Source organism: Sphaeramia orbicularis, chromosome 15, assembly GCF_902148855.1.
Source record: "Sphaeramia orbicularis chromosome 15, fSphaOr1.1, whole genome shotgun sequence".
Classification (NCBI taxonomy): domain Eukaryota; kingdom Metazoa; phylum Chordata; class Actinopteri; order Kurtiformes; family Apogonidae; genus Sphaeramia; species Sphaeramia orbicularis.
In genome coordinates this window covers 53,275,993-53,288,492 of record NC_043971.1, presented here as the reverse complement: position 1 = coordinate 53,288,492, position 12,500 = coordinate 53,275,993, and the positions used below count along the sequence as shown (strand labels likewise).

At 37.4% G+C, this 12,500-nt stretch overlaps 2 long non-coding RNA genes and 1 pseudogene across 2 annotated transcripts in view; all 3 read left to right on the top strand.

Annotated features, from left to right (window-relative positions):
• LOC115433855 (forkhead box protein G1-like) overlaps positions 1 to 2,048 on the top strand; it is a 2,978-nt pseudogene extending 930 nt beyond the window's left edge.
• Positions 1 to 3,674, top strand: part of LOC115433856 (uncharacterized) — a 27,429-nt gene extending 23,755 nt beyond the window's left edge. The window contains exon 3 of the long non-coding RNA XR_003937434.1: positions 1,039 to 3,674. This is a non-coding gene — a long non-coding RNA (uncharacterized LOC115433856). The remainder of the gene's footprint in view (positions 1 to 1,038) is intronic.
• A 1,840-nt stretch (positions 3,675 to 5,514) lies between these two features.
• On the top strand, positions 5,515 to 6,067 carry LOC115433857 (uncharacterized). Its single transcript, XR_003937435.1, has 2 exons — positions 5,515 to 5,654; positions 5,981 to 6,067. It is a non-coding gene; the product is annotated as an uncharacterized LOC115433857 (long non-coding RNA).
• Positions 6,068 to 12,500: the final 6,433 nt, after the last annotated feature.

Below are 12,500 nucleotides of genomic sequence, written 5' to 3'. Positions count from 1 at the left end.
ACACTTACGGGATGATGAGCACGTCTCCGTCGGGCTGCTGTCCGGACAGACCGCCGGCTATTTTGTCTCAGGGACCCAGCACGCGCCGCGTCGGCACCGGGGCCGCGGAGGAGCGGTGTCCGCCGCCGCCCTCCGCCGCCGCACCTGGCGCAGGGCGGCCCGGGGTTCGGGGCCTCTGGCGGGCGGCGGCTCCCGCAGACTCTGCTGTCGGACACGCTCAGAACAGCTCCTTACCGGCCTTCTCCCGGGCGTGTCCCCGGGTTTCCTGGGGTGCTGTCCCATCAAAAGAGAGTGACCCCAAACGCCTTCTCCTAAACTGACACCCCCCCCCCCCCCCCCCCCCCCCCCCCAGCAGGACCACCTCCGTGGATGGCACCGGGACGAGGACGCACAAAGAGACGTCATATTAAGGGCAAATAATAAGCGGTAAATATCAGACAGTGACGCAAAAAACCTAGAAGCCGTCAACCTGTTCGGCCATATTCTGCCCCAAGTGCAACGGGTTTATTTGGATTATTTTTATTTTTCGCATTTATTAAAAAGGGATAAACTTTTTGTTACCCGCGGGCTGTACAACTGTAAACTAGACTTGCCAAAGGTAACTATAAGTATATTTCAAGCTATTTATATCTTGTACAAAGGTTTTCAGTACTTCCTTTGAGTCTTTTATTTATGTTTTGTATTTATTGTATATGTATTTAAATTCTATTTGTCAGTGTACTCATCAGTATTGGGGGTGGGGGTGGGGGGTCATAGCCCACAGGGTGGATGATAATTTATGAATTTGGAGACAATCAAGGACAGACAATCAAACCCTTCTGTCTTTTTGTGGTTTTTGGGAGGGAAACAACTTTTGAATAATAAATAAAGCCTTAAATCAGCAGAAACAATCAGGGGTTTGTGAGGAAAAAAAAGCCTAAATCATATCTACTCAGGTTTGACCCTGGACAGGCCCCAGAACAAGCACCACTGTGAAGAGTTTCCTTCCAAACGGAGGAATGAAAGATCCAAACAGATGGGAAAGGCTTTGTACGGGAGGAACACAGGCCTGAAAATGAACGAAAATAAAGACTAAATACTGGAGGGAAATGTCTGCTTTGGAATAGAACTCTTCATGCTTAAAATTATGCAAAGTAATGAAGCGGTTTTGTGTTTTCTGTTAACCCTTAAAGCCCGTTAGGCCCTGTGTGTGTGTGTGTGTGTGTGTGTGTGTGTGTGTGTGTGTGTGTGTGTGTGTGTGTGTGTGTGTGTGTGTGTGTGTGTGACACCTGCGCATGTGCGTTAAGGCCCCGCCGAGCAACAAACACTTTTTTATTTATTTTTTGACTCCTGCTCCAGTTTATGGTAAAAGTCTGAAAGTTACCGGAGGCAGAACATTTGTGCTGCTGTTTTTCTTTTCTTTTCTTTTCTTTTCTTTTCTTTTCTTTTCTTTTCTTTTCTTTTCTTTTCTTTTCTTTTCTTTTCGGGCCTGACGCACACACACACCAACATGGCTGCACGTGAAAACCTTGTATCTCCAAAACGATAATTTTATTTTATTTTTCGTTTTTCCAGAGTAAAAACAACCATAGCCATGATTTGAATTAAAACTGTTGAATCTCCTACAGATTTCATAAAACAAGTGTCATGAACACGGCACTCATTTGGACTCTTTTAATAATAATAATAATAATAATAATAATAATAATAATAATAATAATAATAATGATAATAATAATACTTTTAACTTGCACAAAAATAAAAAAATAAATGGAGATACAAGATTTTCCGCTAATTCTATATATGCAACGTAATATTTATTTATTTATTTATTTGGGAGGGGAAAAAAAAGAAAAGCAGCAAAACTTCAAGAAACTCTTCCTCATGTATTTGATGTCATTTCTACAATCTGATATTCACATAAACTTGACTGAAGTGGAAGTGAAAAGACAACTGGCCACACAAAAATAGGATCCATAAACTCATGGTTTTTAGTTCAGCTTGCACCAGTTTTTCATCTTTCTTTGCCTGTTTCTAACTCTGTCTTTTCACAGCCATGTTTCCAAAAACTCTGGGGTTTAAATTTTTTTGTTCTTGTTTATTTTATTATTATTTTTGAACAGGTCTAAGGACACATTTCTAAAGTAAATAAGAGCTCTTAAACTATAATTTGTTTTATTTGTCTCTAAAGCAACAGAAGACTAAAAACATGTTATTAGAGTTTTTAAAGCAGAACATTTCATCCAGTTGAACATTATTTGGAAAAAGTAACACTTTCCATTTATTAAAATGAATATATGCAGTAATAAGCATTAACTAACAGTTAATTAAATGTGAAATAATGTGTCTAGTGTAATTAATTAATTAATGTGTATGCATTATAACTTATACATTTTTATATTAGTCGGTTTAATGATATTTAAAGATATTTTAGTTAGTTAGTAATTAATAAACATTTTCAGAGTGTTAATCAACGTAATAAGAATTAATTGACTGCTAATAAATGCCTTTTAAAAATATTTATTAAGGTTTTACATTTAATTAAGATACTAATTGGAGTAAATAGTTGAAAAATGTAAATCCTCTGTAAATATTAACAAAAGACATTTATTAACAAATACCTACAGTTAATATTTTATTAATTAACACAGAGTCACCACGTATATTAATAAACTTTGTTTCAATAAAGTCTAAAATAATTTTTACATAAAAACATTAAGGAATAATTACCAGACACATTTCTCAGCTGTAAACTAACTCTTAGTTGATGCTTATTCCAGCATTAACTCATTTTATTATTCATGTTAATGCACTGCAATAAAGTGTTCGCTGGAAAAATCTACACATTATTATTTCTAAAATAATTTTGTTCAAATATAGAACAAACCAAATCATAGATGTTTGACAATCAGAGAATGGATCACCGAGGTATTGATCGGTCCATCATAGATCTCAGGTTGACGCTGTCTGAGCTCTGAAACACAAACCCATTAAATGAAGGTTTTACAAAAAGACCCAACACTGGAAATGAAAGCTTCAGCTTCAGCAGAAACAGGCCCGTTTCTGCCCTCAGTCCTGTTTCTATATGACCTCACTGCCCTATCAGCTGATACGTGGCCTCAGAAAACAATAAGTCATCCAAGAATTGTGAATTCTTCTTCTTTTCAAAGGCATTTTGCTTGAACACGTCCCTGATCTTCCATGTGTTTTGGGCCTTTAACCATAAAATGAACCAGACTGGAGCTACAGGAGCTGGACTTTTCTGCTTCTTTCTCTTTGAGTGGGAAACTGCAAATAGGAAGCAGCTGAAATGTAATGTTTTTTTCTCACATATTTTCAATGCTGAATTTGACAGTGGAAAACAGAGGAAGGTATAAAAGTCTCAGACCAAACTCCAAGTTGACGTTTAGACACATTCAGGTTGTTCCAGTTAAAAGCGTCACATCTGTTTTTTTTTCCTTTTGGTTGTAAATGGATGCAGTCGAGCAGGTCTGACTGATCCTCATTCTGTTCACATGTTCACACAAAAATCCTGCTTTTGTATAATTTCCTTTTTTTTTTTTTTTTTTTTTTTGCACTGTTTGTCAGTAGCTTTCACCTGTATGAAGTCTGTACTGTCTGTTCTGTTGCTGTTTGTCTTTATCTTTTTCAGAGAATTTAAATTTGATTTATTAAAATGGATGAAATAACCTGAATACGAGTTCCTGCCTTACTGTTGTCTGCAGAAAAAAAAAACATAATATCTTGTATTGTTTGTATTCTTTTCACTGTTGGTAGCAGTGTTTTGGTGGCTTTTTCATTTAGATATTTGTATTTCTTCCAATTCTTATTTGACTTTTTCAGGAGTATTTAACGAGTTACCAAATATTGTCACATTTAATTTATTTTAAAGGTTTAATTTAGTTGAAAAACATATCTTCTTGGAGGATAATATATGTTTAATTTATATATCATGTCACTTTAAGGGATTTTTAAGGTATTTAATTCACAGAAACAAGGTTTGAATTATGGATGAAAATTCTATGATTATAGGTCGTGTAAAAGGCTGCAAATTTATAAAGGGTTAAACTGAATAATCTACCTTTTAGACTATAGTTGGGGTCTGACTTTATTAGTTTACATCGAATGTTTGTTGTTGTTTTTCTGTGGTGTTGGTTTTGTTGTGTTTTCAGTGTTTTTCCGTTCAGGCCTCAGTTTGAGCCGAGTTAAATTCAATGGGTTTGAGCTTCACTGATGAGTGTGTGTTGTGATTTTAGCGCTGTACATACATACATGAGTGAATGTGGACATCGCACACACACACACACACACACACACACACACACACACACACACACACACACACACACACACTCATCACTGTCACATGATCTGTGTGTGTACAGTTTTGTCCTGGATGATGAGTTTTACTAATTTTTATTACATTTTTTCGTTCTTTTTTTTTTTAATAATTCAACTTTTTATTAGTTTTCACTTGGTACACGACAATCATACAATGTTGCTTAATGTTGACAAAGAGGGCTTCTATACATACATGAAAAGTATATTTTAAAAAAAAGCTACAAAGTGTGGAAGTTCTCAAGAAGAAAAAATATAGAAGAATAAAATAGATAAATAAATAGGTAAATAAATAACTAAATCCTGGAGGGCAGTAGTTCGGCTGTCATCCTGCTGACTGTCAGTCACATTTATGTCAGAGCAGAATGGTTCCAAACTGGTGCTGTGGTTCCATCCCTGTTGTTAAACTTATGAAGCACACATTCATATGAAGTAGTCTGTATCATCATGTTTTAAGTTCTTTTTATTTAAATTAATAAAAAAAAAAAAACATTTACTTAAATAACTGTATTTGTAATTTGGGTGCAAGGTTATGTGTGTTTCCTCTGGAGAAACATCCAGACACTAGAGTTCAACCTCATGAATTTAGTAAAATGAACCAAAAGTCAGATTAAACTCTCATAGACATACTTTTATTTATCAGACTTTATTCAATCCCGCCATGGGAACGTTACACCGTTGACAGCAGCAAACACAAAAATAAAGTGTAGGAAAAACAGAAAACATACACTTGTGAAACAACAAAAAGACCAATCTGCTTTCTTTTTGTCAAAGATGCATTTGTTAGAATATCAGCTGAGTTATAGTTTATTGTAAAATGCAGAGGGGAGAAGTAGAGTACAAATTCTTCAGTAGATTTTTTTTGTTTATTTGTTCTTTCTTTGTTTATCTCCGGATGATTTTTTCCTTTAACTCCTTACATTTGAGCACACATCTGTATTTTCTACTCTACAGACTTCTTTTTTTTATGTGTTTGAGGGTATATATTCTGAATTTCACATCATATTGTGTCATCCCAACATTAGGACAGATTTGAACTTTTATGGAAAATACATGGAAATGACAAAGCCAAGGTGTAGAAACCCCTAAATATCAGAGAGTGACATAAAAAAAAAGGTAAAACATAATAAATAAAGAAGAGCTTAGAGAGGCAGACTTGGCTGTGGAAAATGGGTTTAATCTTTTTAAATTCAAAGAAGAAATATGAAAATAGAAAAAATGTTATTTCATGCTGCTATTAAAGACAAGTATGTGGTTTAGAGCAGCGGAGTCACATCAGACTGAATCTGACGTTTGGAATCACAGCTGTCAAATAAGAATCACATTAGTTTATTTTAGTTTAATTTAGTTTGGTTTAGTTTAGTTTAGTTTAGTTTAGTTTAATTTAGCTTGGTTTAATTTAGTTTAGTTTAATTTAGTTTAGTTTAGTTTAATTTAGTTTAGTTTAATTTAGTTTGGTTTAGTTTAGTTTAGTTTAGTTTAGTTTAGTTTAGTTTAATTTAGCTTGGTTTAATTTAGTTTAGTTTAGTTTAATTTAGTTTAGTTTAGTTTAATTTAGTTTAGTTTAATTTAGTTTAGTTTAGTTTAGTTTAGTTTAGTTTAATTTAGTTTAGTTTAGTTTAATTTAGTTTGGTTTAATTTAGTTTAGTTTAGTTTAGTTTAGTTTAGTTTCTTTTAGACCCTCAGTAGTTGCAGCAGTCCTCCTTCCTGGGCTTCATATAAACCTTTACATTTACATATGAAAAGCAGCTAAAATGAAACTGTGAGTTCTGAGTGTGTCCATAAAGTCATTTGATGTGAATAATTGAAGCTGTGCTGTGTCATCAGGTCCATCTCATGTTTACACTTTCACTCTGGTGAAAAATGGCAAAAACTACTTAAAGAAAAAAAAAAAAAAAAAAAAAAAAAAAAAAAATCAAAAACACTTCTTTTTGTGAAATTCTGTTTTTTTTTTTTTTTTTAAACTTTTTTTTACATAAACATTTTTACAACGAGAAATATCAAATGCACATTCAATATTTTTATACAAATGCAACTAGTGTAACACAACATTTATTGATTGTATTTTCAAAGGCGTCATTAAAATCGAAACAAAAAGTGGACAAACATACACAACAAGATATTGACAATATAATAATTAAAATCCATACGTGTGATCGGATTCAATTAGACTTTGCTGGAAAGTAATGACGCCAAAGAACGACCAAGAACTGCAGCTTTAATGACATGTCTGAGCTCAGCATCAGTGGACACTTTGCATCCGTTTGTTCTCTGAAATCAGTCCAATCCGTTCTTCTCCATGTTCTGCATGAGCATGTTTACTTCTGTAAACCCACGATGGTCCATGATGTGGAGAACCTCTGCCTCCTCTGATGAAACTTTAGTGGAATGTGTCTCTGGTATCACATGATTCTTGTCTCAACACATTTCAGCTCCAGTGAAAAGTGATGGTAGCAGGTGATGTAGAAGCTGCAGACGTCAGGCTGCTTCTGTAGCCTCATATTTTCAGATGTGAGCTGATTTAACCCTTTACAGCACAGGTGTCAAACATGCGGCCCGGGGGCCAAAACCGGCCCACCAAAGGGTCCAATCTGGCCCCTGGGATGAACTTGTGAAATACAAAGTTACACTGAAGATATAAATAATCGAGGATGTTAACATCATTTTATGTCAGTTCAATCTACAGTGGATCAGACGAGTAAATCTTAACATAATAACCTATAAATAATGAAAACTGCAAATTTTCCTTTATGTTTTAGAATAAAAAAAGTAAAATTAGAAAAAAAGTTACATTTACAGACTATCCTTTTAAAAAAATATGAAAATCCTGAACAAATATGAACACTGTGAAATGTCTTCAGAGAAGTAAGTGGAATTTGAACAATATTCTGTCTGTTACTAAATCTTTCAGTTGTGATGCACATGTATAAATGATCAACTGAGGCGTAATACTGTTAACATTGCAATTATTTTCTAAAGAATTTTCAGGTTGTTCATATTTGTTCATGTTATGTTCAAGTACAGTTTGTAGATGTAAACATTTTCATAATGAAATTTTACTTTTTTCACACAAAAATATAGAGAAAACTTTGGAGGTGACATTATTTATAAGTTCTTATCCTATTATTTATATTCTTTTACTGGTCCGGCCCACTTTAGATCAGATTAGACTGAATGTGGAACTGAACTGAAATGAGTTTGACAGCCCTGCTTTACAGGGCACTCATAAAAATACTCTGAAATTCAAAATTTCACTCTTAGTGTGTTATTGGACAAGGCTTTATTACTTTTGTGAAATTTTTCAAATTTTTTTAACTGTCATGTACAAAATGAAGGCAAATGAAGTTACCATATTTGGTTCCTTGTCTGTAAGTGGCAAAGAAAAAGAAATATCCATGAAATAGGCCCTATAAAGTAACATGTGTTTTAAACATTAGAACAACGCGGTACCGACTCCACTCCACTCGTCCTTTTTGCGTTTCCGTTATGAAAAAGGACCTGGTACCTGGTACTAGTTTTTTGGTATCACCTCTGCCGAGGATCCAGGACTGGGGACCAGATACTAAAAGGTGACACTGTGTAAACACTGCAGACCACTGATTGGACAGACAGTCGTCTCTGTGACCGTTTTACTAAAAAAAAAATGTGGAAGTTTCCAGTAAATCTGTCGGTAGGTGAATCCACATGATGACAGTCGGTAAAACTACACCATGGTTTGTCCTGGAGGTTCAGACGCAAACATTCAGCAGGAGTTTGACCAGACAACAGGCAACCAGTGAGTTTATCAGCAACTGTGAGCAGACGACACAGAAGTAACGCACTGCATCACTATGACGACCAGGTACTGAAAAGTGGGTAGTATCCTGGAGTGGAAACGGTCTGGAATAGGACCTGGTACCAGAGTCCAGTCGAGCTGAGTTGAGCCGGTTCCATGTCGTGGAAACGCGGCATTGGACCAACATGTGTGCTGATCCAGATCCACAAGACCCCTTTGAACATCATTCCCTGCATTAGTTCCATTACTTCATGGTCCTGAACAGAGCAGGTCCACTCACTGTTCATGCACAGGTGGACCTTACAGACCCTGGAGACCACATCGGACCTTACAGACCCTGGAGACCACATCGGACCTTACAGACCCTGGAGACCACATCGGACCTTACAGACCCTGGAGACCACATCGGACCTTACAGACCCTGGGGACCACATTGGACCTGACAGACCCTGGAGACCACATTGGACCTTACAGACCCTGGAGACCACACCGGACCTTACAGACCCTGGGGACCACACTGGACCTTACAGACCCTGGAGACCACATCGGACCTTACAGACCCTGGAGACCACACCGGACCTTACAGACCCTGGAGACCCCATTGGACCTTACAGACCCTGGGGACCACACTGGACCTTACAGACCCTGGAGACCACATCGGACCTTACAGACCCTGGAGACCACACCGGACCTTACAGACCCTGGAGACCACATCGGACCTTACAGACCCTGGAGACCCCATTGGACCTTACAGACCCTGGAGACCACATCGGACCTTACAGACCCTGGAGACCACACCGGACCTTACAGACCCTGGGGACCACATCAGACCTTACAGACCCTGGAGACCACACTGGACCTTACAGACCCTGGAGACCACATCGGACCTTACAGACCCTGGAGACCACATCGGACCTTACAGACCCTGGAGACCACGATCAAGTACCTGCCGAACAGGTTCAATGTATGTCTTGCTGTAATACCAAAAGCAATCACCTCGTCTGCAAAACAAATCTCTTCACAGGTATAAATAAAGTAACCTTGAACCTTGAACCTTCTAATCTGTGTCTCAGTCTCTGAATTTGTCTGTTTTTAGCTTCATTGGTGACTCTTCTGCTCAGTGCTCCACTCTTCGTCTCTCTTGTCGAATGTGTTTTAATCCGTCTCCTTTGTCTCTGCCTCTGTGTCTCTCAGTTCAGTTTGGCTGTTCTTCGTCTGTCCCACACTTTGACGGTCTTGTCTGTTTTTGTCTTTCTCATTTCTCTCATCTTCTGCCTGTCATTCATATTTGTCTCTTTGTGTCTTCAGTTCAGTTTTCCCTCTGTCTTTTACTTCTGTCTCTCAGAATGCTTCTGCTTTTCCCTTTCTGTCTCGGTCAGTTTTGTCCGTCTCTGTCCTCCTCAGTTGTCTTCACCTCTGTCTGTCTTCAGTGTATTTGGATGGACGGGTGGAATGTTTATTTCGAACATGTTGACAGTGAAATCAAAACAAAAATCAACCAACAAAATATAAGTATCGGTACAATGATCGATAAGCAAACAAACAACAAACAAACAAACAAACACAATAAATAAATAAATAATAGTAATATAAATACATGAATAATAATAATAATAATAATAATAATAATAATAATAAAACAAATGAAATGAAATGAAATGTGCTCGAAAAGGAGTAGGAAGAAGTAAAAACGTATGTACTCCTACCCCCAATTTCTATTCCTTATGATCACTATATAGCAGTTCTTATTTTGTGTGAATATCAATATAATAATGATAATATCTGAGTTGTGTGCGTCCACTTGTCCTCTGTCTGTGTCTCTGTCTGTCTCGTTTTGTGTCTCTGAGTGTCTCTGGTGGATTTAGGTCAGCGCTGCTGTAGTTCGCTGGCTTGTCTTGTCAGCTGGGGAGTCAGAGGGGGCGGGGCTAAGCTGGGAGGTGAGGGGTAGGGGGCGGGCCTTTGGGTGCTGGTGATGTCATCGTTGCCTGAGACTGTGATGACAGACTCACCACAGACTGATCTGAGAACAGACCTGAGACCAGTCTGACAGATGAAGTGAACAGGGGTGGAAGAAAATATCGGTTCTGCAATGTATCGTGATATTTCATTTCACAATACTGTATCAATATTAAACAGTACTGTATTGGTATTTTTAGGTATTTATTCAAATGCAGATACTGTGGAGGTTCATTTTACTTTTTTGTTTTTCTTTTTTGTTTATATTTTATTTATTATTATTTAACACTTTTTTATTAAACAATGTTAGTTCCTTTGTTGGAATCACACAAAAATCCTGTTCTGATGTTAGTTCTGAACTAATAGAATATGAACGTTTGAACAGGATCTGAAACTGGAATGTCTGTAAAACAAATTTCGGTTTGAACACAGGAACATTTTGTGATAGAACATTAGATCCTGTTGGGATCAAATAAAAATGTATTTAGTATGTGTGCAGATTTCTGGTTTAATTCCATTCTTCCAGGATATAATCATTAAAAAAAAAAAAAGAAACAAAACCAATTTTAAAAAATGGCCTTTTTAACAGTATCATGACATATTGTTATATATCGTATCGTGATCCTAGTTTTGTGATTCTGTGTAATCTACACCTGGCTTTTCTCCCTCCATCCATAATAATATACATTATATAGACTAAATGTCCTCTAAAATTTGTGTTTATTTGCAACATAGTATAGCAAACTATTACAGGATCAAAACCAAATTTATTTTAGCTAAAAAAAAAGTCTCCGTTTTCAATGTCTGGGGTTGCCAGAAATTTGTGATGTTAAAATGGGGTCACGAGCCAAAACAGGTTGGGAACCACTTCACTACAGCATGTGAATATTCTTCCACCATTGGATGCAATGCAACTGAAAAGTGGGAAATGGAGTCCCCAGCTGTAGTTCTAAAAGCCGAGAGGAACACATACAGAACAATATGTCATAAAACAAGTATGAGTTTATGAGCTCAGAAGGCAAACAGATGATGTGAGTGTTGCTGCTGGTCACAAACATGTGGCTGAGTCGACTGGAGTTGTGTGTTTTCCACCTGACAGTGACGGCGTCCTGAGAGGAGACGCCCGCCGTCGCCCCGCAGCACCGATAAGTGATGGTGACGGAGTGTTTGGACCATCGCCATCCCCCGCAGGAGGCGTGTTTTACACCCTGTCAGTCAGTAACCACCTGAGGACACGCCAGCTGCTGAGCGCACACATGTGGAACCAGAACAGGAAGTGGATGCACTCCCTGAAAAAAAAAAAAACCCACACACACAGACATTCTAAACCAGGGGTGTCAAACATATGAGTTTTTTTTTTTTTTTTTTTTGCAATTTGTGAAATGTAAAAATAACATTGTGATTTTAGCAGTCAAGGGTGTTAAATTTGTTTTAGTTCAGGGACCACATACAGGCCACTTTCATCTCAAGTAAGCTTCTACATCACCTCGTTCCATCCACAGGGTTGATGAATTTACAAAGTGCAAAAATTCCACAGTCCAGGCTGTGGAACTCATTTTAGTTCAGGTTCCACATACAGACCAATATGACCTACAGTCAAATAATAACAGCAGAAGAACCCACAAAAAAGAATGACTGCAGATTTTCTTCTGTTTGACGTGAAAAAAATTATATTACATTTTGTCTGTAAATAATGACAACTTCAAATATTTGTCTTTGTTTTAGTGCAAAAAATAACATTAAATTGTGAAAATATTTACATTTACAAACTATCCTTTAACAATAAAACGTGAATAATCTGAACAAATATGACCAACCTGAAATGTCTAAAGAAAATTCAGTCCAGTTTGAACTCTTTTCTTCCTGTTCCTCAGTGTTTAGTGTCTTTGTAGATCTGATCCAGAATGCACATGGACTAATGACCAGTTCAGGCAGAATACTGTTAAAACTGCACTTAGTTCTCTTAAGAAAATTCAGTTTTTTCAGGTTATTCACATCTTTTTTGTTTGGATAGTTTATAAAAGTAAGTATTTTCATAATTTAATGAGGGTTTTTTGCACTAAAAGACAAAAATTTGCAGTCATTATTTATATGTTATTCTGTTCTTATTTTGCTGGTCCGGTCCACTGCAGATCAAATCGGGCTGAATGTGGAACCTGAAAAAACAGGAGTTGAGAGCCCTGTTTACAAGAGGGGCCAGGGCCGTCTGTCCTGCCTGAGGGGGCTGAGGTCATTCAACATCTGCAGGACAATGTTCAGGATCTTCTCTGAGTCTGCGGTGGCCAGTGCCATCCTCTCTGCTGTTGCATGCTGGGATAGCAGGCTGAGGGCTGATGACACCAACAGACTCAGCAAACTGATCCGCAGTGCCAGTCATGTGGGGATGGAGCTGGACCGTCTGATGATGGTGTCAGAGGCCAATGTTGTCCAAGAACTGGACAATACCGGACAC